The following is a 24,765-nucleotide window of genomic DNA, read 5'->3' as shown; positions in this document are numbered from 1 at the left end:
TCATTTCATATTATCCATTATGATTATTCAAAGTATGCTCTTCACTATTTTTATGAGTTTATAGATAATTCAATTCGTGACTTGGTTCAAGTATTTATTGACCATACCCAGAGCCTTGTAGCTTAGTGGCATAGGGGCAAGACATAAGTGCTTGTAAGGAGATATTGGTGGTTCAACTCCCTGAGGTGTTAATCTAACAACTAATGATTAATTTTTGTCAATCAAAATTTTTTTTTTTATAGTGATCATGAACACTAAACGAGAAATGCTATCTGCAAATTGAATTTTATTTTGAAATTACTTCAGTTCTTTAACACCTTCATAAGGGGAAGACAAACAATTTTAGGATATTGACAACATGACTCACAAACTCTCATGCAAAATACATCCACAAAGCAGGGAAGTGCACAGAGCATCATAGCACACCTCAACAATCCCAACTAGGTTGGCACTGCAAAGGCAGCACAATCATATACCAACACTAGACCCAAGATTGGTGAGATGCAAATCAGCAACAACCCAAATATGAAAAACAAAACAACAAAATAGTAGCAATGTCACACTACAACAGCATTAATACACCAACCCAAAGCAATAAGAACACCCCTAATACTAATACGGCATTGTCAGCAGCAGTTTCCCTATTTCCTACTCGGCTACATATAGTAGCAGCCCTTTACCAGTACATCCAGATCAGACCTTGCTAGTGGCCTTGATAAAGTGATCAGACATTAAAAAATGTCCAGCTCTCCACCCCACGCCAGATCAACACAAATAGTCCCATATCAGCAATATCAACCACAACCCCCTAACATGAACTAACATATCCTCCTAACATCAATCTGGAGGCAACCTTCTTCTACACACACAGGCCTTGATCTATTGAAGATTTGTGACTATCTCCTGCACTGAATACTGCATCCCCTTAATATTCAATTTACTCCAAAGTTCAACCCTTACTTTTACCAATTCTGAAAGTTCATTCCAATCCACTGGTTTACCACTAAAGAAACATTCATTCGTTGCTTTCCATAATGACCACATAACTGCTAAAGGAACCACTTTCCACATTCTAAGAACCACCTTACTGAATTTGATTCCTGACCACCAAAGCAACAAATTCTCAATTGAACCAGGCAAAACCCACACCAGATCCCACCACTTCATCATATCAATCCATAATTTCCAAGCTAATGGGCACAACAACATAAGATGCTGAACTGACTCTTCCTCTATTTTACAGAACAAGCACAGTGCATTTGATTCCTCATTTAACACTCCAAAACTCTTTAAGACAGCTACAGTTTTAAGTTTACCTCCCCATGCTAACCACCCACAAAACTTTACCTTGGGTGGAGCAACATTGTTCCATAATTCCTTAGTAACACTAACAGAAGGACTTTTTGAAGACATCCACCACTTCCATGCTGCTGCTACTGTAAATGATCCTACTGGATTGTCCACCCATTTACACGAATCCTCTGCCTCCATAGAAAGATTAGGTGCTTCCCTTAGCAAGTCATACAACCGTAGGACCTCCTCTTCCTTCCATGCTAACAATGATCTTTTGAAACATAAATTCTAATCATTTGATTGACCCCTCCTTTGATAAATCTGCTGCATAGTGCTACATTTCTCCTTTGATAAGCTATATAGTCTAGGAAATTCCTCCTTCATTCATATATTGTTCAGCCACTTGTCATCCCAAAATTGATTTCTACCCCCATTCCCTATTGTTAATTTCAGATTAGATAAATAAAAATCAACTATAGCAGGGCTATGGGTAACAAGTTGAAGGATATCACCCCAAATCCTGGACATTGCAACATTATCTAGATTACTTGGAACCCATTTGCCTCCAACCACACCATACTTTCTACACACAATATTTTTCCACAGAGCTGTATCCTCTTTCCTAAACCTCCATCACCATTTTAGCAGAAGGCAGACTTTAACTTCTCTTAGATTTCTAGCCCCCAATCCCCCTTGATCAATGTTCGTTGATACCTCCTTCCAATTTACCATGTGAAGTTTCTTCTTTGTTTTAGAATCACCCCACAGAAATGCTGCTTGAATCTTGTCTAACTGTTTTGCCACACCCACAGGTAGTTTAAAAATTGATAGAAAATATGAAGGTAAACTTGACAGAACTGCCTCCACTAATGTTAATCTACTAGCAAAGGATAACTTCTTCCTTTTCTATGAAGCCAATTTGTTCTTTACTTTCTCGATCACTGGATTCCAAATGCTCTTTCTTCTATGATTTTCCCCAAGAGGAATGCCTAGATAAGTAATGGAAAGTTTTTGGCTATGGCAGTGTAGAATTGAGACAAAATCATTAATTTCCTTCTCATTAACCGCAACCCCACACACCACACTCTTGTGGAAATTAATTTTTAAACCAAACATTAACTCAAAACACCTTAAAATTCTATTTATATTGACCAATTCCACCTTGTCAGCATAGTATCATCTGCAAATTGCAAGTGTGAAACCTTCAACTCATTGGGCCCAACAATGGCATCTTTTAAAAAACTCAACTCCTTTGCCCTTTCAATCAATATATTCAATCCTTCAGTAACAATGTTGAACAAGAATGATGATAACGGGTCTCCCTGCCTAAGCCCTTTTTGAGGTATAAATTCAACATATATAGATCTATTAACTAGAATAAATATCTTAGTTGAAGATGTGCATGTTTGATCCACCTCGCCCACTTTTCTCCAAAACCAAAATTCTTCATCATTGAAAAGAGAAACTCCCAATTTACTAAATCATAAGCCTTTTGAAAGTCCAATTTTAGAATGATGCCTTTCATTTTAGATAATTTCCACCAATCCACCACTTCATTAGCAATCAATACTTTATCTAGAATGAATCTCCCTTTCAAAAATGCAGTCTGAACATCACTAATAATTGTTGGCATTACCTTCTTTAATCTTCTAGACAACACTTTATCTAGAACTTTATAAACTGAATGAACTAAGCTTATTGGTCTGTAATCCCCTAAACCACTTAAGTTCTCTATCTTTGGTATCAAAATGATAAAAGAACAATTCAACCCTAAGAACAACTTCCCATTTTCATGGAACTCATTCATGAATTATAGAAAATCCCTCCTTAATATCTTCTAGTACTTTTGAATGCAGGCCAAATTAAACCCATCTGGCCTCGGAGCCTTATTACCATTACAATCTTGTATAGCTGCCCAAATCTCTTGCTCTGTAACTGCTGCTTCCAAACTATCCTTCTATATAGAATTAAGGGATAAAAATGGGCCAGAGAGTTTAGGCCTGGAGCACCACTCATTAAATACTCTATCAAAATGATTACGGACTGACTACTTTACTCTATCTGGATCCACCAACCTCTCCCCATCCTCCACAACTGAATCCAACATATTTTTCCTTTCCCAAAGCTTGCCATCAAATGGAAAAATCTTGAATTCTTATCACCACATTTAGCCCACACCATTCTAGATTTATGATGCCATAAGCACTCTTTGCTCCTACTCAAATTCCACACTTGACTTCTTACTTCCCTCCTTCTAGTCAGTTCAGCTTCTGATAGATTCATTGCTTTAGCTACCAAATCAAGCTCATGTTGTTCCTCCTTTGCCTCCTTTAAGTGAATATCCACATTGCCAAAAACCTCTAAATTCCATCTTCTAAGATTGTCCCTAAGATTAGCTAACTTCCTCTTCTGCCTGAAGGCAGCCCATCCTGGTTCAACTACACCATCTCATGACTTCTTCACTTCTACTTTGAACTTTGGGTGAAGTAACCACCCATTAATAAACCTAAAGGGTTTTGGACCCCAATTTCTATCATCTTCCTTTAATAATATTGGGTAATGATCTGAAATACTTCTTGGGAGTTCCCATTGCTTAAATGAGTACTCCTCTAGCCACCTACTTTCCAGTAGAAACCTATCTATCCTGCTCCATCTCTTCCTATCTTAAGCATTACACCATGTAAAGCTTCTTCCCATCATAGGCAAATCCACTAAATTTAACTGATCTATGAACCCACGAAAATCCTTCATGCCTCTCTCTCTCTCTCTCTCTTCTTGAACATCCCTTTCTTTCACTGATGTACCTGATTTCATTAAAATCTCCACCCATACACCAGGGGTTAGTATAAAGTGTTTCAATCTACCCAACGAATCCCATAACTACCTCCTATTAACTACATCATTCGGAGCATAAATATTAAGTGTAGTTTTTTTTTTTGATCAGCAAAAGAAGCTTTATTGATGTAAAATTAGCAAAAGGTACAAAAACAATACACCAATAAAGAGAGTTGGTGAGAAACCAACAAGGAAGAAGGAGGAGGTCATGGTTATTAAACGAATTCTGAGGTGTTTTGAATTGGTTTCAGGGTTGAAGATTAACTTTCATAAGAGTTCCCTTTGTGGTCTTGGTGTGTCAGATGAAGAGGTGAAGGAGTTTGCCTTAAGACTCCATTGTGCCAGCCAGAAGCTTCCGATGACGTATCTTGGTCTGCCTTTGGGGGCTAATCCCAGGTTAAGAAAAACATGGAAACCAGTCATAGAAAAATGCAGAGGTAGATTAGCTTCTTGGAAAAGACGATTCCTATCCTTTGGTGGGAGGTTGGTCCTTATAAAATCTGTGTTATCTAGTCTGCCTATCTATTATTTATCTATATTCAAGATTCCTGCATCTGTGGCTAAGGATATAGAAAGTATCCAAGCAAATTTTCTTTGGGGAGGGTCTGACTTGAAGAGAAAAGTTCATCTGGTCAGTTGGGTGGAAGCAACCAAAAGTAAAGATAATGGAGGTTTGGGTATTAGAAGAGTCAAGATGGTTAATGAGTGCTTGCTGACTAAATGGTGGTGGAGGTTTGGGGCTGAATCAAATACTGTGTGGAAAAGAGTGTTGTGTAGTAGGTACGGGTCAGTGGGTGGTAATTGGTTGCCTAATACTTCATTCTCTGGCCCCTATTCAAAAATCTGGAATGGTATTATTAGCTTAGGTCAATCTAACCCACAGCTTTTGAGTGTTTTTCTGGACAATTGTCGGGTGGTGGTGGGAAATGGGTTTAGAATTCAGTTTTGGACTGATTACTGGCTGGGGGCTTGCTGTGTCAAGAATGAGTTTCCTAGGTTGTATAGTCTTACAACTGAAAAGGAGGTGTCTTTGAGGTTGGTGCTACAGAGGAAGGAAGCTTCACCTAGGTGGACTTTCAAGTTTAGAAGAAGGTTAATGGGTTGGGAGAATGATGAGCTTAGAAGATTGAATACCTTTGTGGACCAGAATATGGTTGGCCTCTCGGATAGGGAGGATTACATTCAAAGGCCACTCCAGTAGTACTTGATAACAAAATAAAATGCCTTGAACTCCAACACTCCTTAAGATTAAAGCTATCTGGATTCCAAATGCATAACAAACCTTCAACACTTCCTTCTGCATCAACCCCCATGAACTCCATCTTGTCAAATGGCCACATCACTTGTATAAACTCTTCCTCTATTATGGTCCTTTTTCTTTCTTGCAATAACACTATGTCCACTCCTCTCTCTTTTAGCACACCTTTTATCTTCCTCATCTTTTCTGGTCTTCTTAGACCTCTAACATTCCATGTCATTATCTTTATAAGAAACCATATAGTGCACTTGAACCCCTGCATTTATTCCTTAGACTTCAACAGCCCTTCCACTGCCTTTAATCCTTTCCAAATCCTTGCTTTCCATCTGAAGGATTTTCTCTATCGCTTTATCTTATTTTCCTTCAAAATTTACGCCCAATGATTTCCCCATCTGGACTGTTGCCTTAGCTTCCATAATCAACCTCCTACTACTTCTACTCAATTCACTATTCATTGATAGTGAATTTGGTATAATCACCACTATAGCTCTAAAAATAGCACCTCTATTAAAGCTTTTTGGAAGCACTCTTCCCCTCTGTAATAGCAGAGTCTTACCTTTCAGCACAGCTTCTCTATCTCTCCCCTTATTTCCCCTCTGTAATAGCTGAGTCTAAGCTACATAGTCACTCACATTGATAATGAATGCCCATTGGGCTTGCTGTGGTTAGCTTCAACCTAGGCTCCCTGCAACACCACTTTTGAATTAATATTGGGCCTACCCATCTGTAGCCCACTCAAACTCTACATAAACCTTGGTGTGTATATATTGTCATCAATCTTTTGCATACTCCTAACCACCTTTTTTTCTTGGAATTTCCACAATCTTCATCATACCAATGCTGACAAAGCCCCCACCTGTTGAGTTTCCTAAGCCTTCATCAGATTGCCTCAATGATGATACTGCCACCCTCTTTCCTCTTTTGTCCAGCTCAACTGTTCCACCATCCACTGTGTCCTTAACCCTGCTTGCCACTTTATTATTAATTGACACATCATTACCATCTTCAGTTTCCTTTGCTTCTTCCTTCCGACCTTCAATGGTGCCTAATAGCATATTTTGCCCACTACCAAAGCTTGAATTCTTATCCTTATTAAGCTGATAACTATCTAGCTCTGTGGTTGTCCCTAATGGGAAGCTTGTTTCTTCACACACTCTAACTGGATATTGTGCCCCTTTGCACTCAAGGGTTACCACTACGTTAATAAACTCTTTGCTTATGGTTATTATCCTAACTTTACCCCCATTGAAATGAAATTGGGTTATTGGTACCTTCATCATACTGAACTACTTTGCCTCAACTCTCCTAATGTCATTGAAAGTTTTTGTGTTCCACAAACTAAAAGGAATTTAAAGCATTATAACCAAACACACCTTTCACTTTCAATCATTTTCCCTTTTTTCCACTCATCTATTGGTATGCACCACTCATATATCCATTCCTCTATTTTTACTTTCCATTCCTTCATATGTTCGACTGACTTGAATGTTAGCGCTGTAGCTCTACCCCCCATCTCTGACGTTCACATCCTTAACCTCTCTGTTACTGCACTCATTTTTACAATCAGCAAAGGAGAAAAATGCTTTTAGCTTGACTACTAAACTCTCATAAAGCCAACCATTAATATTGCCAGTCTCTTCAGCTTTGAGAGATATCCTCTTGATATCTCTATTAAACCCTCAGACTGCATTCGCATAAGAACATCGGCCTTTAACTCCCTCTATTGGTTGCCATTACATCCTCTGTTTGATCAGATTAGTACTCTCCTTTCTTGACTCGTGCATCTTCAAATTTTGATCTTTATTCCTATACTCCGCTATCTATTCCTTCAGTTCTTTATCATCACACCACGACCCTTCAGCTTTTTGAACTGCCATACTTGCTGTAACTTGGCAATCATACCGAACAAACCCAAATCTAGTTCCCATAACTTTCATTCTCTTCTTCAGAATGAAAACATCTTTAACCACTCCATAGCTACTAAATAACTTGAACAAACCTCTTGCATCCATCGATTCTGGCAAGTTATCCACAAAAATGATGAACATTCCTAATCCTCTGAACCTAGCTAGCTGATATCCCACTGGTCTTCTCTTAATCACCGGTTGCCACCCTCCTATCTTCATCACGTTGTCCACCCTTTCTCCAATAATGCTATGATCTTAAGATGGTAGAGTTTGATGTTCATCTAAGTTTTCCATGACTTACAAACTCTCAAACCCCTTAATATTCTAACCTCCAATTTACATTCGGTTTATATCATAATAATTCTACTTAATATTCTATTTAGTATTTTGCTAGATTAATCGTCCCTCAGTTGATTGAAAATTACACTTTTACCTCTTATTAAAAAGTGTTTTTCAATTAGTTGGTTTGAACTTTTAAGTATATCCCTAAATCCTTGTACATCCTTTTTTTTTTTTCTTTTTTTCTTTTTTTTTTTAATTTTCATTTCAACAAAATTATTACAAATTCCCCACTTTATAATTTTAGTTTTTCTAAAGTAAAATTCAAAGGGTAAACCAAAATAAATATTGTCATTTTCCATTCACAGTGGGCTTTTATAAATAAAATCCTCAATTCTTTAAAATTACAAGTTAAATTTTTGTAGCTGAATTATAAATAGGGATTGGATGTCTCAAATCCAACACAATTTAGAAACAGAGAAAATTCATAGAAGAAATATAGAGTGAGTTTCGTTTATAGAGAGTTAGATATACAAAAGTTTGGGTATATTCTAGGGGGTTTGAGAGTGTGAGAGACAATTAATTATTGTAAACTTGTTTCCTACATAGCGAACTATTCTTATTATCTTGTTCGTGGACGTGTAAGTTGAACCGCATCAATCGTTTATATGTGCTTGTTTCATTTCCCTTTGATTATTTCTGATTATTTGATATCCAAATTACCATTGTTTCATAACAATTAACAAATTAGTTGGCAAACTATCCATTTAGCTAACTATCTAACACACGCATTGGATCAAGGCATATTTATGTTATGTTATTTTTGTAGGCAATAATATCACTACTATTGTTACCATTGTTGCCACCTCTGTCACTATCACTATTCTTGTAGTTTTCTTTACCATCTTTCTCCAAAAGCGAAAGCATAAGAAGCCAACAGAGAAAATTTAGAGTAAGTTCAAGATGAGGTTTTATTTATTTATGTTGTGGTTCATTACAAATTTGACTACTACCAAACCTCATGATGAAGCACCACATCCATTCGGGGTGGGGAAACTGTTCCCTGTTCAGGTTGGGTTTTAGAGGTTCATACTATTCACAGTTCAGATCCAGATCAGGGAGCGGGTAGTAGAATTTAATCAGATTCGGGTTAGGATCAAGGTCAGGTCGGCCCTGGTGCCATGGACCCTAATTGCCATCTCTAACATTCGTAACTAAGATCCCAAATCTTTATAATTAGGATGTATAATAAAGTATCACACAATTCATAATTAAGATCCCAAAACTTTACAACTATGCAAATATAATACGCACCTTTTTAAAGGGGATGTGTACCATTTAAAATTTTTCAGCTAATACACATGGTGGTGTTAGCAATGCCAAATTACTATATTGTGTTTAGATCATAAATTTGTAGAAGAAAAAAAATGTCAAAAAATTAGTTTACATTTTTAATTACTTCCTTCTTTCATTTTCTTTTCCCTATACAAGTCCCTAGTCAAATTCATGATCTAAATACTGCCTAAATAGGTGGGTAGAAACATTGTTGTGCTCATGTCTAATAACTTGGGCCTAATAGTATAGGATTTACTAAGGTAAGGTTGAAATATATTATTTCATATCACTCTCTAGAAAGCTACCAGTAGGTCAGACAAGTCCAAGACCATGGAGCTTGGTCGACAAAAAGACTAGTAGATAAATTCTTTATTACATAAAATTAGTTCTCAAGAAAAACGAAGTACTGCTCACAAGAACTACTAGATAGACAAAAACATTACTGCAAATAAAATGAAAGTTTATAACCAAACCAACCCAAGCCTTAATAAAATGAAAGTTATAAATCCAAATTTGTTGTTATTTTGCAAATTCGTATTTTTTTTTGTGAAGTTACGGATGAAATCAGTGGCGTAGAATCCTCACAATATGATTTTAGTACTATAAAGTATGCTACAGACAACTTCTCTGATAGTAACAAGCTTGGACAGGGTGGATTTGGGCCTGTTTACAAGGTAAAAGAATATTCTCATAAAAATCTTTCTGTTAAGTTGTGACAAATTACATATTTTGAGTCTAATGAGAGAATACATATATATATATATATATATATTTGAATATATTTACAAGGTACGTTTCCACATAGACAATAAATAGCTGTGAAGAGGCTAGCCAAAAATTTTGGACAAGGTGAAGTGGAATTTAAGAATGAAGTCTTGTTGGTGGCCGAACTTCAACATAGGAATTTGGTAAGGATTTTAGGTTTCTGTATGGAAGGAATAAAAAGACTTCTCATGTATGAGTTTATGGCCAATGGAAGTCTTGATCATTTCCTATTTGGTAAGATATCTCTCCAAGTTGTTATCTTTCATAGTTTTAAATATCGGCCAATACGTATTGGTTTTTGGCCTCCTAATACTAGTATATTGATAAGAAGGAATATTGTTTCAACCGATTTCCAATACGTATCGATGTTTACAATCAATTAATGACCGGTTCATAGTTTATACAACTAGTTTAACTGTTATAAAGCTCTTTTTCGCAATGAATGATTTTTAATAATAAAAAAATCATAATTGCGTCACCTAATTTTCGTTACGTATCATTCCATACTTCTAATAAAAAAACCTTGTTTTCTTCATTGACTTAATTCTGAATACACATCGACCTACATGCATAGAATGAAAGACATATAACTATACTTCGCACCTTTATGACCACTTAAGAATGAATCATCTCAAACTTAATCTTCTAAAATAGAGCACAAAACTAAAATTCATGTTGCACATTACTATTTGTAGACTAGTTTATGATTTAGTAGAGCTTTGAGACTAAATTAGCCATTTTATGTAGATCCAAACAAACAAGCATATTTGGATGGGGACATGCGCTACAAAATCATAGGAGGCGTCGCTAGGGGACTTCTTTATCTTCATGAAGATTCTCGACTTCGAATCATTCATCGTAACATGAAAGCTAGCAATGTTCTATTAGACGAAAATATGAACCCTAAAATTTCAGATTTTGGAATGCCAAGGCTTTTTGTGCTTAATGAAACTCAAGGGAATACAAATAAAATTGTTGGAACCTAGTAAGTATTACCTTCTCCAAAGCAAGTATCAAATAAAATTAAACTTAACCAGTAATTGTGATGTAGCGGGAAATGTGAAATAGTAATGATCTTAGAATCCGTTGATTGAAAACTCAATATCGGAAGTAAGATTCTTCCTTAGATTCGTTGATTCACAAGAAATACCGAAAATAAAGGTTCAAGAATAGTTGATTCGCAAAGAGTACCAAAGGTTGTAAAAAAGAAGAAGAAAAAAACTCAAAATTATATTAATTCTCAAAAAACTGAATAGCTCTAAGGTTTACATCAATTAATTATAAGTACAAGCAAACCTAACCTAGTAGGAAACAATTAGAATTGACAGTTTCTTAATGAGCAATACTTAAATAAGGAAAGATAACAAAAATTATCGAAAATAAAAATATTGAAATAAAATAAAGAAAATCTATATAATAAGGGAGAAGTGTTTTTGGAAATGTATAAAATGTATAAGAGACACATTTCCTTTGAATGGCTCAGATTAATTCTAATATCTATCCATGGCTCAGATCAAATCTACACATTTCCTTTTATGTTCCCGCCCAACATGGCTGTTTTTCCACTCTTCACTCTTAGTATCTAACCTCTATCTCCCCATCACAAATGATTTGCCTCCCCATCTACCCTCTGTCTACCCATCTTCCCTCTCTATTTCTCTGCCTACCCTCTCTATCTCTCTCTTCCTCTCCGTTCTTCTTCTTGATTTTTTTTGAAAATCTCAGCTTTTGCCTTCATCACAGCCTTCATCAGAGTCTTCATCAGAGCTTACACCGTTGTTCAAATCAGAGCCGTCATCAGAGTGTTCATCAGAGCTTACATAGAGCCTTCATCAGAGCTTACACCGTTCCACTCTCACCGTTGTTCACTCCGGCTCGACATCACTTCGGCTGTTGGGTTAGTTTATCACTTTGGCACTGGGTTAGTTTTCTTTTGCTGGGTTAGAAGAATAATAAAATTGACTCAGGTTGATTGATTTCCTGTTTTTTACACCGTGCCTTGAGTAAAAATTAAAGGCTACTAAGAAAAAGACAAAGAAAGTGTTGTTGAATGAATTATAACCGCAACTGGAGTTAAATGTGTGGGGAATTGGAATGCATAGTATTATATATAACAATTTGACTTCCTGTAGTCATCAAATTCTAAAATCACAAAATCAAATTTGACTTCCTGTAGTCATGAAATTCTGAAATCAAATTTGACTTCCTGTAGTCATCGAGTAAAATAATAACAATTTGAACACAATGGAACACACGGTATAACTCAGTCAATTTTATATATAACAATTTGATTTCCTGTATAGTGCTAAAATAACTCATGTTAATAACTCATGCTAAAATAAAGGAAATAGAATTTCAATAAACTCATCTTATATATATGTATAGTGCTTTTATTCGTGGTGCTTTATGTATAGTGCTTTATATATACGTATAGTGCTTTATGTATAGTGCTTTATGTACAGAATTTCAATAACTGATGTTATTAATAACTCATGTTAATTTCAAAATTTCAATAACTCATGTGTTATCTCATGTTAATTCAGAATTTCAATAACTCATGTGTGTCCTTGGAAGCTATCTCCTTATTCTCACTTTCATTGACATCTACATATATTGACTCTTTGTTGATTTTAGAATTTTTTTCTGGATTATAGTCAGAATTTCAATAACAGAATTTTTTTCCGGATTATAGTCAGATACAATGTGCTTTCAATTACTCTTTGTTGTATTTTTTTTAGTTAGATACAATGGGTTATCTCCTCTATTATTGAGTTTTCCTCTATTATTGTGTTCCTTTATTCCTTTAGTCAAATACATTGTGTTCCATTGTGTTCCTTTATTCCTCTACATTCTGTATATGATCTCATTTTACTGGGTTTGTTTTTGGCACAAGGTTCTGTCTATTTTTGGCTGTCTTTGGCTCCCTTCGAACTCCCACTCGCAAGGTAAGACTTCGAACTCGCTGTTGTGTTTTTCCCTTTTTGAATTCTGAATTTTGAATATTTTGAATTTTGAATCCTGAATGAGTTTTTGGGATTCTGAATTTTGAATTTTGAATTTTGAATTCTGAATTTTGGCCCTAAATTCACCTAAATTTTGCTCCCTTCGGCTCGATAGGAGATGGTTTTCGGCCTGGATAACCTTATCCACAATTCCAGATTGATTGATTACACTAGCAGATAGATAGCTATACTTCTTTTGACTGATAGCTATATGTGTAACGCCCTCAAAATAATAACATTAAACCCAACAAATAAGACAAGCGTTGATAGATAAACTAACCACCTTCTATCATTCATTAGAATTCCATTACATAAGTATTACATGTTAATCTCATAACAAAATGCCCTACGGGCTTACAGCTTTCCAAGTTAACACTTGGTTACAACAAAGAGTTCTAACTCATTTACACATTAAGCCCTTGGCTTGAAATTACATGTAATACATCAAAAGTACAACAACAAAACTATGCCCGCCACTAGCCTCCCAGCTATGTCCTTGGAGGTAGCATGCTTCCGGCACCTGAAAATGATGTTCCCATATAGGGTGAGCCACAGCCCAGTAGAAATACACTAAACCAACCATGGACAATGACTAAAACATTAGCAATTGATAGTTGGTCAACACTGATACAATCACATAAATTACATATTTATGTCAACGACTTACAAGTCCCATTTACTTTTCATTTTCCCTTTTTCAATAGATAAGCATGCTAGCTCTATCATCATTTCCACAGATACGTATAAAAACTATATCTCACATTCAGATAAGCATAAAAGCTATATCCACAATCTCAATAGATATGTATATCAACAATATCCACAGATAAGCATACAAGCTGTATCCACATTCTACAACAGATATGTATATCAACAATATCCACAGATAAGCATACAAGCTGTATCCACACTTCACAAAGATAAGCATATGAGCTCTATCTTCACTTCTCTAGACAAGCATATGAGCTCTGTCTACGGAGTACATCCCCTATCTCCTCCAAATACCTATCCGGTTTAGAGGTACATCCCCTATCTTCCCCTAAACCGCGGAGTACATCCCCTATCTCCTCCTCTACACACAACATATATAAACACATTGGTTCTATATACAATCACACAATACATACAATTAATGTATTCAATTAACCGTCAAGTTCCATGACACATTTCATTGATTAGTTTCAGTTTGCCTAATCAACATACATTGTCTACAACAATCACGACTATCCTCCACCGATAGCCCAAAGCAGTTATTTCTAAACAGAAAATAAATGCACAAATGGATATTCAATCAACATTTCATTTCCTCATTTCTCACCAATTAATTATCCCAATTAATTAAACAATGTAATTAGGCCAATTCCCATAATTAACATTTCAACCCTTAGGTCCCATTTTCATCAATGATTCAACATTAATTCCATTTTCCATGCCAAACATGCATCTAGGTTTATTATGAATAAAACCCCAACTTTTGTATAATTGCACAAAAGCCCCAAACTTTCACAAAATTACCAAACCAAGCCCAACATCTCAAAATACCAAAATTTAAAGACAAAACCCATAGAGAGGAGTAGGTTATCCCTACCTTGAAGTTTAAGCCAAAAAGGAGATGAAGACTCCAAGATCAACTTGCTCCAAATCCAAACTTTTTCAGATTAAATTGAAGCTCTCAACGCCCTCTATCTTTTTAACAAAGGCCCTAGGCTAGATTCACACCCTAGGGAGATGAAATCTTAGAGAGAGTGCAAGTTTAGAGTGAGAGGGTGTCGGATTTAGGGTTTAATCAAAGAAAAGGACTGAAAAAGTGATGTTTTAGACGCTGCTGTCCACTGATATAAAACACTCTCGCTCGAGCGAAGGATTGGTCGCTCGAGCGACCAGACACAGAAAACTCTCGCTCGAGCCAAGAAGTTCTCGATCGAGCGAAGAAAAACCCAGACCGCTCGAGCCACGAAAAGCTCGCTCGAGTCAGAAACTACAACTCTCAGGTCCAGAACCGGGGCAACACTACTCTCGCTCGAGCGACAACCTCCTCGCTCGAGCGAAGGACCAAAATTCTGGGCAGCAACACTTGGTTCCCAAGCACAACCAACCTGTAACAAACCTGACCAACACATCCCATAACTCAAAATACAAAGTAAAGAGGATGCAAACTAGGAAATAAACAACTACCAACATTCACGGACACATGTCCGGATCACTGTACAACAAGGGTAAACCCGGGATCGCTATAACCTCCCCCCCTTAAAGAATTTCGCCCCCGAAATTAAGCACAAGTTTTCAAAAACAGGTTTTCCTCCATTTTGAACAATGTTACAATTTAACATTCAACAATTCGACCCATTACCGGTCATCCCATCCCTTTAACAAGAGATATATCACAATATGTAAACAACATATGTATTATTAACATGCATCAACATTATGCACTAACTTTCCAATGTCAACAATATACTTAACACCTATAATGTTACATTCAACTTCCATATGAGGCAAGTTCCAAACATACTTTCAATAACCAAAACATTTTCAATGTTTCACAACTTAAGACATATATAAAAGCTCTTAGGTTCAACAACATGCAAAATTTAAATACAAGATTACATATCAACAAACAAGTCCGGATATTTCTCTCGGACTTCCAACTCACGTTCCCAAGTGGCTTCCTCCACTCCGTGATGTTTCCACAAGACTTTCACCAAAGGAATGGTCTTGCCACGCAGGACCTGATCCCGCCTATCCAAGACCCGAACCGGTCTCTCCTCATACGAGGCATCCTCATCTACCTCTAAATCGCTCCAATCCAGCACATGTGATGGATCTGGTTCATACTTCCGAAGCATACTCACATGAAACACGTCATGCACTCCGGACAACTGCGGTGGTAAGGCTAACCGATAAGCAACCTCACCTATCCTCTCAAGGATCTCAAAAGGACCAATAAACCGAGGGGATAACTTCCCACTCTTTCCAAACCTCATCAGACCTCGCCTAGGTGATATCTTCAGAAAGACATGATCACCTACTTCAAACGCCAAAGGTCTCCTCCTAAGGTCAGCATAAGATTTCTGCCGACTCTGGGCTGTAACAAGCCTCCTACGGATAAGCTCAACTTTCTCCGTCGTCTCCCTCACCAACTCCGGACCCAACAAAGGTGCATCACCCACCTCGGCCCAACAAACTGGAGACCTACACGGTCGGCCATACAAGGCCTCAAACGGTGCCATACCGATGCTAGACTGAAAACTGTTGTTGTAGGCAAACTCTACCAATGGCAAGTGCCTCTCCCACGTCCCACAGAAGTCCAGGACACAACCCCGAAGCATATCCTCGAGGATCTGAATAGTACGCTCGGACTGCCCGTCAGTCTGAGGGTGATAAGCCGTACTAAAGGTCAACTTAGTGCCCAAGGCACTCTGCAAACTCTGCCACAACCTAGCAGTAAAACGAGGATCTCTATCTGAGACGATCGTCACTGGAACCCCGTGCAATCTCACTACGTCCCGAATATACAAATCGGCAAGATGATCTACCGAATCTCTCACGCGCATAGGAATAAAGTGCGCCGACTTAGTCAACCGGTCTACAACCACCCAAATAGCATCACTACCCCGTTGAGTCCTCGGAAGACCTACAACGAAGTCCATAGTGACATGCTCCCATTTCCACTCGGCAATAGGCAAGGGTTGCAACAAACCCGCTGGCCTCTGATGCTCGGCCTTCACTTGCTGGCAAGTAAGGCACTTCGATACGAAAACAGCCACATCTCTTTTCATACCCCGCCACCAAAACTGGCGACCCAAATCCTGATACATCTTAGTACCTCCCGGATGCACCGCAAGGCGCGAATGATGAAACTCTCGGAGTACTTCCTCTCGGCAAGACTCCGGTACAAACAAACGGTCTCGGTATCTCACACTCTGGTCGGGATACACCGTCAAACCTTTCTCAACTTTCCCACTGGAGATCTTCTCTCGGAGGGATTCTACCTCAAGGTCACCTCTCTGTGCCTCTAACACTCTAATCACAAGTGTAGGCTGCGCAACAACAGAAAACAAGGCCGCAGCCTCGACAGATTCGCCCAGTAGCAAATCAAACTCGCCAAGTGCTCCCAACATCTCCCATTCCCGGATGGCTATACAAGCTACATCACTAATGGTTTTCCTACTAAGGGCATCGGCCACAACATTGGCCTTTCCCGGATGATAATGCAACTCAAAATCATAATCCTCGATGAACTCCATCCATCTCCTCTGCCTCAAATTCAAGTCTCTCTGTGTAAACAGATACTTCAAACTCTTATGATCCGAGAATACCTCGAACCTCTCACCATAAAGGTAGTGCCTCCAGATTTTCAAGGCAAAGATCACAGCTGCTAACTCTAGGTCGTGTGTGGGGTAATTCTTCTCATGTATTTTCAACTGACGTGAGCCATAAGCTACCACTTTCCCCTCTTGCATCAACACACAACCCAAACCCTCTCGTGAGGCATCACAATAAACCGAGTAACCCAACCCTCTCTCCGGAATAATCAACACCGGTGCGGTGGTCAATCTAACTTTCAGCTCTTGGAACGACTTTTCACAAGTCTCACTCCACTCAAACTTGACTCCCTTCCTAGTCAGTCTAGTCAACGGTGACGCTAACCTGGAAAAATCTTTCACAAACCGACGGTAATACCCAGCTAATCCCAGAAAACTGCGGATCTCAAACACACTCTTAGGCTGTGCCCAATCTTGCACTGCCTCAACCTTGGATGTATCAACAGACACCCCTTCCCCCGATACCACGTGGCCTAAGAATTTGACTTCCCTCAGCCAGAACTCACACTTCCCAAACTTGGCATACAGCCTATGGGCTCTAAGTAGCTCAAGCACCACTCTCAAGTGTGCCTCGTGCTCCTCCTCAGAAGACGAATAGATAAGAATGTCGTCCACGAAGACAACCACAAATCGGTCTAAGAACTCCCGGAAAATCCGGTTCATCAAGTCCATAAAGACTGCCGGTGCATTGGTAAGCCCGAATGGCATCACCAAAAACTCATAATGGCTATACCGCGTACGGAATGCCGTCTTAGGAACATCTTCCTCCCTGACCCTCAACTGATGGTAACCCGATCTCAAGTCTATCTTAGAGAAACAACGGGAACCCTTCAACTGGTCAAACAAATCATCTATACGGGGCATAGGATACTTATTCTTAACCGTAGCCCGATTCAACTTCCGATAGTCAATACACAATCTCAAGGCACCATCTTTCTTTTTAACAAAGAGGGCCGGTGCTCCCCACGGCGAAACGCTAGGGCGAACAAAGCCCTTCTCGAGCAATTCCTGGAGCTGAACTTTCAACTCAACCAACTCTGCTGGAGCAAAACGGTAAGGTGCCATAGAAATCGGCGCCGTACCATGCACTAAATCAATAGAGAACTCTATCTCTCGGTGAGGTGGCAAACTAACAAGATCTCCGGGAAAGACATCCGAATACTCACAAACCACCCTTGGCAACACACTCTGAGTCCCAACACACTCGCTACTCTCAAGGCTAGCAAGTAGACTACTAAGCTCACTTCGCCCTCGCGAATCATACCCCGGTGGCAAAACACTACCAACCCGGTCTCCCAAGAAATGGAACCACTCCCCGCTCAAGGTACATAACGTGACCCTCTGGCGGTAGCAATCAATAACAGCCCGGTATGACGATAACCAGTCCATACCCAAAATAACATCAAAACCCTTCATGGGCATGACAACAAACGGAAAAGGAAGCCTATAGTCGGCGACCTCAATATCACATCCTCTAACACCCTGTTTCAGGATCAACTCACCGCCCAAAGGCGATACCACACAAATAGGAGATGCTAACTGTGCTAACTCCAATTCCAGAACAGATGCAAATGCAGTAGATACAAAAGAATGAGATGCACCCGTGTCTATCAACACACTAGCAACCGAGTTGCAAAACAGAAAAGTACCTCTCACCACCGATGGAGCCGGTACTAAATCCTGCGCGGTAACAGCATACACGCGCCCCGTAGGCCCCTGGTCTACCTGCTCACCTCTCGGAGCGAAAGACTGCTGCACAGACTGGGACGACGAAACTCCCGGATTGGCCCTCGAGGCCTGCACAGACTGAGCTGGCTGAAAACCCTGCGTCTGCCTAGAACCAGACGCTCCCGAAGTGGCACACAACTGTGGGCAAAACCTCTTCATGTGCCCAGGTTGTCCACACTGATAACAAGTCAAGAGCTGCCCCCTGCCCAAACTCTGACTCTGCGGTCTAGCTGATGGAGAAGCAGCTTTCTGACCTCCACCCTTCTGCGGGCAAACAGAAACCTTGTGACCCAGCTGGCCACACTTGTAACAAGTGAATTCCCCCTGACCACCTCTCCCTGAGCCTACACTCGGCACTGGGAAGGTCGATCTAGCAACACCACCCTGCGACTGCTGAGGGTTAGAACCCCTCTGCCTCCTGCCATCACTCTGACTATCTTGGCTCCTCTTGGAGCCTCTCTGCCCCTCATCCTCCTCCTGCATCAAAAGCTCCATATGAGCTGCAGCATCCACTAGGTGTCTATACTCTCGAATATAAGACCCACCAATTCTCAACTTGAGGCCCCGCCTCAACTTCCGCTCAAACTCATAGCAACGGCGTTCCTCAGACGCCACCAGTTCCGGTGCAAACCTGGACAGACTGGTAAAAGTAGCCTCAAACTCGGCCACTGACAAGCCCTGCTGATTAAGCCGGCTAAACTGATCCCTCAGCTTCTCCCTAGCTACTGCAGACAGAAACCTCTCCTGAAAAGCATTCACAAATGCCTCCCAAGTCCCACCAACACGAGCCTTCTCGTATTTCCACCATTGACCCGCATCTCCCTTCAGCTGGAAGGATGCCAAGGTCACTTTCAGTGCTCCGTCCTCGATGCCAAGCATCTCAAACGTCTTCGTTGTCTGTTCGAGCCATTCATCTGCCTTAAGCGGCTCTTTAGGATCCCCAATAAACTCGTCCGGATTACACCGAAAGAACTCCCTCTTCAAGAAGGAAGGCCCTGCCTCAGCTGCCTGATTCTCAGCCCTAAGAATACCCAAAGCTCCTGCTAACTCTCTGGCCAAGGCACCCATAGCCTGCTGACCCACTGGTTCGGCCACAGTGGCCTGTCCAACTCCCTCCTGCACTGCCGGAACCTCCTCCGGTAACGGTACTTCCTGCCTCGCAGGTCTACCACGCCTAGCACCCCTTCCTCGTCCTGACATCCTAATAAAGGCAACACAGAACGTTAGCACATTCATAGGTGTGCCGAAACTAAACACTCACGTCCTAATGCATGGACAAGTGTAATTCACTCCACATAAGCACATAAACACATAAGCACTTACGAATTTCATTTCCGGATAATGATAGTCCCGAGACGTCACTAGAGTTCCGGTTAGAAATAGCATTGATCAAGTGCTTTTCCAACAAGACTTCCAGAAACTCAAGGATCCAATCAACATCCTAGAAATTAAATCCCATACCCACATAGTCACATAAGCATGTTATCAAGTAAGCACATAGCATGTGATACTACATCTAAGTCTCTATCAAGCGAGACAAACCCATTGTGATACTAATCACTTCCCACGTACCCAAAGTATTCGAACCCGGTACGCTCTGATACCAAGTTGTAACGCCCTCAAAATAATAACATTAAACCCAACAAATAAGACAAGCGTTGATAGATAAACTAACCACCTTCTATCATTCATTAGAATTCCATTACATAAGTATTACATGTTAATCTCATAACAAAATGCCCTACGGGCTTACAGCTTTCCAAGTTAACACTTGGTTACAACAAAGAGTTCTAACTCGTTTACACATTAAGCCCTTGGCTTGAAATTACATGTAATACATCAAAAGTACAACAACAAAACTATGCCCGCCACTAGCCTCCCAGCTATGTCCTTGGAGGTGGCATGCTTCCGGCACCTGAAAATGATGTTCCCATATAGGGTGAGCCACAGCCCAGTAGAAATACACTAAACCAACCATGGACAATGACTAAAACATTAGCAATTGATAGTTGGTCAACACTGATACAATCACATAAATTACATATTTATGTCAACGACTTACAAGTCCCATTTACTTTTCATTTTCCCTTTTTCAATAGATAAGCATGCTAGCTCTATCATCATTTCCACAGATACGTATAAAAACTATATCTCACATTCAGATAAGCATAAAAGCTATATCCACAATCTCAATAGATATGTATATCAACAATATCCACAGATAAGCATACAAGCTGTATCCACATTCTACAACAGATATGTATATCAACAATATCCACAGATAAGCATACAAGCTGTATCCACACTTCACAAAGATAAGCATATGAGCTCTATCTTCACTTCTCTAGACAAGCATATGAGCTCTGTCTACGGAGTACATCCCCTATCTCCTCCAAATACCTATCCGGTTTAGAGGTACATCCCCTATCTTCCCCTAAACCGCGGAGTACATCCCCTATCTCCTCCTCTACACACAACATATATAAACACATTGGTTCTATATACAATCACACAATACATACAATTAATGTATTCAATTAACCGTCAAGTTCCATGACACATTTCATTGATTAGTTTCAGTTTGCCTAATCAACATACATTGTCTACAACAATCACGACTATCCTCCACCGATAGCCCAAAGCAGTTATTTCTAAACAGAAAATAAATGCACAAATGGATATTCAATCAACATTTCATTTCCTCATTTCTCACCAATTAATTATCCCAATTAATTAAACAATGTAATTAGGCCAATTCCCATAATTAACATTTCAACCCTTAGGTCCCATTTTCATCAATGATTCAACATTAATTCCATTTTCCATGCCAAACATGCATCTAGGTTTATTATGAATAAAACCCCAACTTTTGTATAATTGCACAAAAGCCCCAAACTTTCACAAAATTACCAAACCAAGCCCAACATCTCAAAATACCAAAATTTAAAGACAAAACCCATAGAGAGGAGTAGGTTATCCCTACCTTGAAGTTTAAGCCAAAAAGGAGATGAAGACTCCAAGATCAACTTGCTCCAAATCCAAACTTTTTCAGATTAAATTGAAGCTCTCAACGCCCTCTATCTTTTTAACAAAGGCCCTAGGCTAGATTCACACCCTAGGGAGATGAAATCTTAGAGAGAGTGCAAGTTTAGAGTGAGAGGGTGTCGGATTTAGGGTTTAATCAAAGAAAAGGACTGAAAAAGTGATGTTTTAGACGCTGCTGTCCGCTGATATAAAACACTCTCGCTCGAGCGAAGGATTGGTCGCTCGAGCGACCAGACACAGAAAACTCTCGCTCGAGCCAAGAAGTTCTCGATCGAGCGAAGAAAAACCCAGACCGCTCGAGCCACGAAAAGCTCGCTCGAGCCAGAAACTACAACTCTCAGGTCCAGAACCGGGGCAACACTACTCTCGCTCGAGCGACAACCTCCTCGCTCGAGCGAAGGACCAAAATTCTGGGCAGCAACACTTGGTTCCCAAGCACAACCAACCTGTAACAAACCTGACCAACACATCCCATAACTCAAAATACAAAGTAAAGAGGATGCAAACTAGGAAATAAACAACTACCAACATTCACGGACACATGTCCGGATCACTGTACAACAAGGGTAAACCCGGGATCGCTATAATATGTCTTCTTCTTCTAAAATTATACATACTACTAACCGAAATTTGTTAAAATTATATATGTTTGTAGCTTGAATTCAGAATTTAGGTGATAGTTAAATTCTACTATCTTTGGCTCCCTTCGAACTCCCACTCTTGAATTCTGAATTTTGAATTTGTAGCTTGAATTCTGAATCCTGAATGAGTTTCTTAATTCTGAATTTTGAATTTGTTGTTTAAATTAGTTGCAAGTCTTATACTGCAATATTTTTTGTTACAGTATTTCTTGAGTTGCTCTGCTGTTGTTTAAATTATCTCTTGAGTTGTTGTGCTGTTGTATATGATCTCATTTTTTGTTGGATTTGTGTTCAAGTAAAAATGTATGTTATTTTAAGTATGAATGTCCATTTATTTTATTTAATGCCATTCACTTAGTTTCACATGGCTCCATGCATCCCCTTGCACCCAACAATATCACTTATTTTTTAATTGAAATCAGGAACTTGAACTTGAAACAGGAACTTTGCTCGGCTGCTCGGTTAGTTAATCAGGAACTTGGAGCCATAAAAAATAAAAAGCTCGGTTGCTCGGTTAGTTTATTGCTTTGGTAACGTTTGGCTGCAACTTCTGTTATTGCTTTGCTTTGATATTGAGCCAACTGAGTAAAACGGAAGAAGAATTCTGCTCAATGTGTTTTCTTATCACCAAAGAGTAGTTGCAAAGGCTATGTTTTTTTATCACCATATAGTGATCCCGGTTGTCCCTTTACTGTTCTGTTTTATTCGGACTCGGTTCCGTGAAGTTGGTAATTGTATCTATCATGTTGTCATCCTTAAATTCCGTTTGTTTGAGTTATAGGATGTGTTGGGCTTGTTTCGAACAGGTGGGTTGAACCTTGGTCTGAAATCTTGTTGCCGGGTTTTTGGTCGTTCCGCTCGAGCGGGTCCTTTTGCGCTCGAGCGGATATTGCACACCCCTAGTTTTTCGTGTCCCTGCAAAACTTCTGCAGGTGTGTTTTTCACGCTCGAGCGGGTTTCTTTGCGCTCGAGCGGGTACTTTGGCGCTCGAGCGGGTGGTACCTTTGGGTGTAAGTTCTGGGAGGGAAAAATCTACGCTCGAGTGGACTGGTTTTCGAGCTCGAGCGGATTTACTTTATTCTTGTGTCTTGGAGCTCGAGCGGACCTAGTTTTTGTTCTTGACACTTGAGCGTTGTGTTTTCCGCTCGAGCGGGAATGTCGTATATCAGTTGACTGTGGGGCAATTTTAAATCACTTTTTCTCACCCTTTCTCTCTCTTACTTTTTCGAAAAGACCATTTGAGAGCCTCTCTCTCTAAAACCTTGCCTTCTCTCTAGATATTGATCTAGCTAGGGTGCTTTCCTCACCTTTGATCTTTACAAAAAGGTTGTTGATCGTCGAGGGCTATCTTTTGATCCGAGGAACTCGTGGTTTGGAGCAACTTCGTTTTCACCATCTCCTTCTTTGGGTCTCATCTTTGAGGTTGGGATTCCTACTCACTCTTATGGTCTTTAACCTAGATTTTTAGTTGTTTTGATAAAGTGTTGAATTTGGGAAATTTTGGGACTTAGGGTTTCAAAATGTGTTAAAGAGGGTTTTGTGATTTTGGGCTCATAATATGTATTTTGGGTTTCAAATGGTGTTATTGATGTTGGTTGTTGATATTTAGACCATTGGGTCAATATTGAGAAATGGGGTAGAAAACCCTAATTTGGTTGAATAAATTAATTGGTATAATTAATTTGGGAAAATTTGTGGACTTATGGAATTGAGTTGGAAATAATGAAATTGGCTCATTATGTTGTGAAATGATGGAGTTGGATTTATAAATCGCTCACTTTTGAAAACATTGATATTTTATCTGTTGGAGCTATTATTATCTGTTTAGAAATAATTGCTTGGGCTACCGGTGGACGGTAGTTTTGATTGTTGTAGACAATGCATGATGATTAGGCAAACTAAAACTAATCAATTGGATATGTCATAGAGTATGACGGTTGACAGAATACATTAACGTTATGTATTGATTGATTGATTGTGTCTATGACCTTTGTGTATATATGCATTGTGTATGGGAGGAGGAGATAAGGGATGTACTCCACGGTTTAGGGGAGGATAGGGGATGGACCTCTAAACCAGATGTTGTTTGGGAGGAGATAGAGGATGGACTCCACTGATACAGCTCATATGCTTGTCAGATAATGTGTTGATACAGCTCATATGCTTGTCATTGGAAGTGTTGATACAGCTCATATGCTTGTCATTGGAAGTGTTGATATAGCTAATATGCATATCTGTTGAAATGTGGGTACAGCTTGTATGCTTACCTGTTGAGATGTTGATACAACTTGTATGTTTATCTATTGTGATAATGGGAAATGTTTACTATGAGTCACTGTCTCATATAAGTAG

The 24,765-nt window shown here is 39.4% G+C and overlaps 1 pseudogene; it reads left to right on the top strand.

Moving 5' to 3' along the window:
- The window catches only part of LOC114300664 (cysteine-rich receptor-like protein kinase 15), a 136,181-nt pseudogene that overhangs the window by 18,786 nt on the left and 92,630 nt on the right, over nucleotides 1–24,765 (top strand).

The sequence above is a fragment of the Camellia sinensis genome, chromosome 10 (genome assembly GCF_055761805.1).
Source record: "Camellia sinensis isolate YWXY chromosome 10, ASM5576180v1, whole genome shotgun sequence".
Lineage (NCBI taxonomy): Eukaryota > Viridiplantae > Streptophyta > Magnoliopsida > Ericales > Theaceae > Camellia > Camellia sinensis.
Note: the sequence above shows the minus strand (reverse complement) of the source record. Positions and strands in the feature narration are given on the sequence as shown.